Genomic DNA, 6,060 nt, shown 5'->3' with positions numbered 1-6,060 from the left:
TCTTGCACGTAAACGTAAATCTACGGCACACGTAAGTGCTAGTCGTAGACGTAAATTTACACTTTTTTGTGAATATGGGTCCTGACCGCTTCTGGCTCGAGGCATCACCAAGTACCAAGTTATTACCAGCAGCAAGTGTTAGTTGCAACCGGAAGGACTCTTTTTATATTTACGTCCAACTTTACACGTAACTTACTTTTTCGTTATTTCGTGAATAGCTCTTCAGTCGTAGATTTACGTTTACGTGTAAAACTAGACTTACGATGTTTTGTGAATATGGGTCCTGGCCGGTATCGCCGGTACAGCCAGTCGCCACGCCACAGGCCCGATCAGCCGCCGTTGGCAAGAGGAAGGCAACATCACCGACCGACCAACCAGCCAGCCAAGACCGAGAGACCAGCGCCGGTAGTCCCCCCCCCCCCCCCCCCCCCCGAAGAGTCCGAGTGGACCGTCGCAGTGAGCGGACTAAAGAAACACCTTCATCAGTTCATGCATGGGGACACGACAGACCCGACCAAGGTCCGTGGCAGTTACCTCAACGCGGACTGGAGACCACTGGAGGACGGCAGCGAGTACGAACTTCACAGCAAAATGTTCGGTACTTACCACACCGTAGTCGTGACGCACCGGAGGGAGCAGACCTATAGACAGGCCATACTTTCGTACAAGTTGGACAACCGGAATCTACATAAGATGATCCGAGCGGTCTGCGGCCCCGACTACGGTACGGTAGTCAGTACCCTGTTACGACGCCAACATCTGCTGCCGAACTTCCGGGACACTCCAGCCTCGCCGACGTAACAACCTAACGGCCTTAACGAGGCCACTCATGTGGACGTATAGATCGGACTTTAAAAACTTTTAGACCTTCTTTCAAAAGTTCATGTCGAAATTACTTCTTTTCTTTTTTTTTCTTTTTTTTTAATATTACTAAATAGTCCGATCCTCTCTTCTTTCTCTCCCCTGCGCGTGCTGTAACCTCACCGTGGTTCAGGGGTGTAACATTCTTTTTGAGAATGGCCAATACAGCACAAATTGAAGTTTAGAGTAAAATTCGGTGTCCGTAAAATTCTGTGATATTTGTATTTGTATTTTTGCACAGTTCTTTACACTGTTTTTGTTTAAACCTTGAATTTTTATATTGATGTTGATCATCACTTTATTTATTTGCATTACCATAGTTTGACACCCAATAGCCGATGTATTTTTCGTGCTGGGGTGTCGTTAAACATTCATTCATTCATTCATTCTCTTCTTTCTCCTCTTTATTTTTGGACTGTCCTTCCAAAATGCTCCAAATTATATCATGGGCGTACATAGGATTTTGAAAAGGGGGGTTCCAATACATAGGATTTTGAAAAGGGGGGTTCCAAAATAGATTGCAGAGATATTGGGCATATATTTCTATGTTGAGTAAATATAATAATGTCAGATATATTAAATTATTTATAAAAAAGCGATTTCGGGGGGGGGGGGGGGGGGCTCGGTCGTACGCCCATGTATATAAATATTCGACCGAGCAGTCGATTCTTTTTATTTTTGGCTTGTAACTTTTTTCTTTCTAATTTTAATCCTACTAATTCTTTACTAATTTTCAAATTCTGTCCATTTTCACCCCCCCCCCCCCCCCCACAAATCAGGCGTGTTATCTATCTAATTTCATTTTGACCGCCCAATCTAATCTAGCGACCAAATTTAATCAGTAGAATTTTCTTTATTAATTATATTAATTAGAGATGCGCATCAAAATTTTAAGGGCCCACTATTTAATTTTTGGATGTAAATTTCTAAATTGTCCCCTTAATTTTGTTCTGTCCCGGAGCAAGTCACTGGCTATCCAGAGACAGGCCCCTGGACGGACATGCTCGAAACTCTAGTGGTATATATGAGCATGTTAAAATTATTCGCAGTCGCACTCTACTGGTCTACACAAGCGGAGCGGATTTTAATCAGATTGTGTAAAGAGTATTCCTTGAATTACAGGCTCTCAGTGAATTACATCCAAATAATTCCATTTACTAATTTTTTTTTTTTTTTTTTTTTTTTTTTTTTTTTTTTTTTTTTAATTAGTATTGCAAAATCTAATAGGCGAGACAGGGTTACATATGATGTTATAGTTTGAATTTAAATTGCATCTCTTTTGAAAACAAAAAATAACTGGCTTCATATTTTTATGTTGTTTATATTTTTCCGCAATGGATTCTCGAGGAAACTGTTTGCAGTTTTGATACTTTTTAGTTAATTATGCAAATTATATGTATGTGGTGTCGATTAATTTGTAGTTGGGCGTATTTGTCACAAAGGCGAAATATGCCACATGCAGCTTTTAGTAATACATCTTTACTAGGTAGAGGCGGGCCGAAGTCCAGTGGTAATGCGCTCACCTGCTGCGTGGTCGGTCTTGGATCGATCCCCGACGATGGGCCAATAGGGCTATTTCTCGTCCCATCCAGTGCACCACGACTGGGATATTAAAGGTCGTGGTATATGCTATCCTGTCTATGGGATGGTGTATATAAAACATCCCTTGCTACTAATGAAAAAATGTAACGGTTTTCTTTTCTAAGACTATGTTAAAATTACCAAATGTCTGACATCCACTAGCCGATGATTAATACATCAATGCGATCGAGTGGTGTCGTTAAACAAAACAAACAAACTGTACCAGTCGCATGTGCAGGAATTTATGCAGGAGAGGTGGGGGGGGGGGGCTGTAGACTGTGATGGGGAAGGGGAGGGGGAGGAAGGGGAGACATGCTGCTCCGGAAAATACTTTAAAACAAACAAATTTGCTTACACCCGCGTCTGTTTCCTGGCCATGTGACAAGCAGACGAATCGTTATGAAATATAAATATTTTGGCATGACGAGTCTGACTCCGTGCCTGTGTCCTGGCGAGAGTCACGAGTTGAAGAGACAAACAGCTCTTATCCATTTATTCTGTCATTTTAGAAGGAGTAAACACAGACCAACAGATGGCAGAATGAACACATTTATCAGTTTGCGCTGATTTGTATTAATGGTTTCATCACCATTGATCACTTAAAATAGGTAACATTTAAAAAATAAAAAAAAGTTTTTTTTGTTGTTGTTTTTTTACCTCTTTGAATCTGATCCAAAAAAGTCTGTGTGGTCTGACGTCATATAACCGTAAATAAAATGTGTTGACTGTGTCGTTAAATAAAAGATTTCCTGATCCAAAAAAGGGACAGGGACGGTAACTGATCAACACTGACCACCCTCTCTGGATGTCTTATGGCCATTTTCAAAATAGGTTTTAATTATCAGTAGGGTAGAGCCTACCGTGTTATTTGTCATGCTCAGCAGCACTGACCCAGCGAAGTTCATTAAGTTTACCTTCAATACCCATTCAGTGTAGGTTTTGTTTAAATTCGCGTGAAAACAAACGCAAACTCAAACAGAGTTGATATTTAGGCAAATTTTAGGGTATGCCCAAGAAGACCTGGACCCCTATATTTGGTCAGGTAATTGAGTTTGCCTTTTTTTTTTTTTAAGGTGCATGAAGAGTTTTGCTTGACAACGCCTCGTGAAGTTTGCAATCATATCATACTCGTCGTGCAAGCGCGACTCGTGAGATATGATTGCAAACTTCACTCGATAAATCATATTTGACAAACAACATGAAATATCCTCTATGTATTTTATACAGACATTATGACGCTAATAGTGGCTGACATTTGGTTTACATTACCTCTATGTATATACAAATAATTTAGGTCATCCTCGCTTTGCTCTTTCATTCAAGCTATTTTGGTGAGACGGATATTATCAGTGTATGTCTTGTTTCAAAAACGACCGGCCTCGGTGGCGTCGTGGTTAGGCCATTGGTTTACAGGCTGGTAGGTACTGGGTTCGGATCCCAGTAGAGGCATGGGATTTTTAATCTAGATACCGACTCCAAACCCTGAGTGAGTGCTCCGCAAAGCTCAATGGAAAGGTGTAAACCACTTACACCGACCAGTGATACATAACTGGTTCAACAAAGGCCATGGTTTGTGCTATTCTGCCTGTGGGAAGCGCAAATAAAAGATCCCTTGCTGCTAATCGGAAAGAGTAGCCCATGTAGTGGCGACAGCGGGTTTCCTCTCAAAATCTGTGTGGTCCATAACCATATGTCTGATGCCATATAACCGTAAATAAAATGTGTTGAGTGCGTCGTTAAATAAAATATTTCTTTGTTTCAAAAACGAGAATGACGATTTAGGTGTTTCGTGTAGTTTATTTTAGAGAAGTAATATTAAGCAGACCTGTTCTTTGAAATTGATATGGGTATTTTATGACTTGCTTCTGTCAGAGAACTATTCAAGCATGCTTTTTGTGGTCACAACCTCTGAATTCGCTAGATAATTCTGTCTAAAAGACAACGGAAACGGAAAACTTCAAAAAAAACTAGTGACCGAGTCCAGGGCCCAATTTCACAGAACATCGTAAGCCTAGTTTCGCACATAAACGTAAATCTACGACTAAATCACAAGTTTTATTACTATTATAGTACAACACATATACTTCAAAGTACATGTACATGTATTTCATTTTCTTTTGTCATTAAAATACTCCATCTCCTGTAATGATGTAAATTTGTTCGTGAAATAAATGCCAAACACTTGTAAATGTATGCCTAGTATAACTGCTAGTCGCAGACGTAAACTTACGATGTTTTGTGAAATAGGCCCTGGAGCGTATTTTCAAAATAGGTTTTAATTATCAGTTGGCTACTGTGTTAAAAGTTAGGCCTATGTTCTGCACCATTGAACCAGCAAAGTTCATTAAGTGTAGGCTACCTTTAATACCCATATATCTGTATATGTTTAAAGTCGCGTGAAAACAAACGCAAACTCAAGCAGAGTTCATATTTATGCAAATGTGGCTCTTTCCTTCCTTATTTTGGCGAGACAGGTATTACCAGGGTAGGCCTAGGTCTTATTTCAAAAACAAGAATAACAATTTAGGCGTTTCGTGTAGTTTATTTTAGAGAACAAATATGTGAGTGTGTGGGCAATTTATGACTTGCTTCCATCAGAGTACTGTTCAGGTATGCTTGTTGTGGGCACAATCTCTGACGTCGCTAGATAGTTCTGTCTAAGACAACGGAAATGGAAAACTTCTAAATAACTAGTGGCCGTGTCCAGGAGCGCAAGGGTCTAAGACAGTTTGAAATAAATGTTATATAGGCCGCAGATGCCTATTAAAAAGGTTTGTTATCCTCTATTTAGTTTCTATGGCAATACTGACCTAATTAATGCTATCATTTATGGGGAGTAAGCCTATACTACTCCAACGTAAAGTGGACGAGTACCAAATCGTTTAGGCCTACAAGGCAATATTTAACGTTTAAATAGGCCTATATATAGTTTAGGTACGCTCTGAAATGTGTTTTTGTTGTTTGCTTTTTTTGTTCTTTTTTTTTTTGGGGGGGGGGGGGTGTTGGGCGTTTTTTGGTGTGTGCTTTGCTTTGTTTTTGTTTTTGTTTTTTTATTGTTTTTGGTTTTTGTTTTGATTTTTTTTTTTTTTTTTAAAGAGTCTATAGCCTGTAGGCCTATAGTGTTCTAAGTTAGACCCTACAACTGTTATTTTATCAGATAGGCCTACTTTGTTAAATGCAACATTCAAATAGACCTAGTTGATTAATTTGTACCATATTTAAAAAGACCGGGTTGATTAATTTTTACCATATTTGAAAAAAAAAACCTTCTAAAATTGTTGGTTTTTTGTGTGGGTTTTTTTATCAAGTCTGTGTAGGCCTACACGTACGTCACGTGTGGGTGGGAATAAACTATGCAAAAGGTTTAACGATTTGTAATCAATTGCATGCTAGAAAACTATTCGAAATTTGACTTGTCGAAACAAAAATTTATTTATTTATTTATTTATTTTTATTTTATTTTATTTATTACTTTTGCGAAACGTCAGGCTCAGGAATACTTTGGATCCGAAAGTAGGCCCACACCTAGTTAGTAAAGGGACCGAACACAATTATCAACCTTTTGACGATCGAGGGGATGAGGTTAATAGTTCTAAACATACCCTTTTAAAACAAACG

The sequence above is a fragment of the Gigantopelta aegis genome, chromosome 9 (assembly GCF_016097555.1).
Source record: "Gigantopelta aegis isolate Gae_Host chromosome 9, Gae_host_genome, whole genome shotgun sequence".
NCBI lineage: Eukaryota > Metazoa > Mollusca > Gastropoda > Neomphalida > Peltospiridae > Gigantopelta > Gigantopelta aegis.
The sequence above is the reverse complement of the archived record's forward strand: the minus strand, read 5'-3'. Positions refer to the sequence as shown.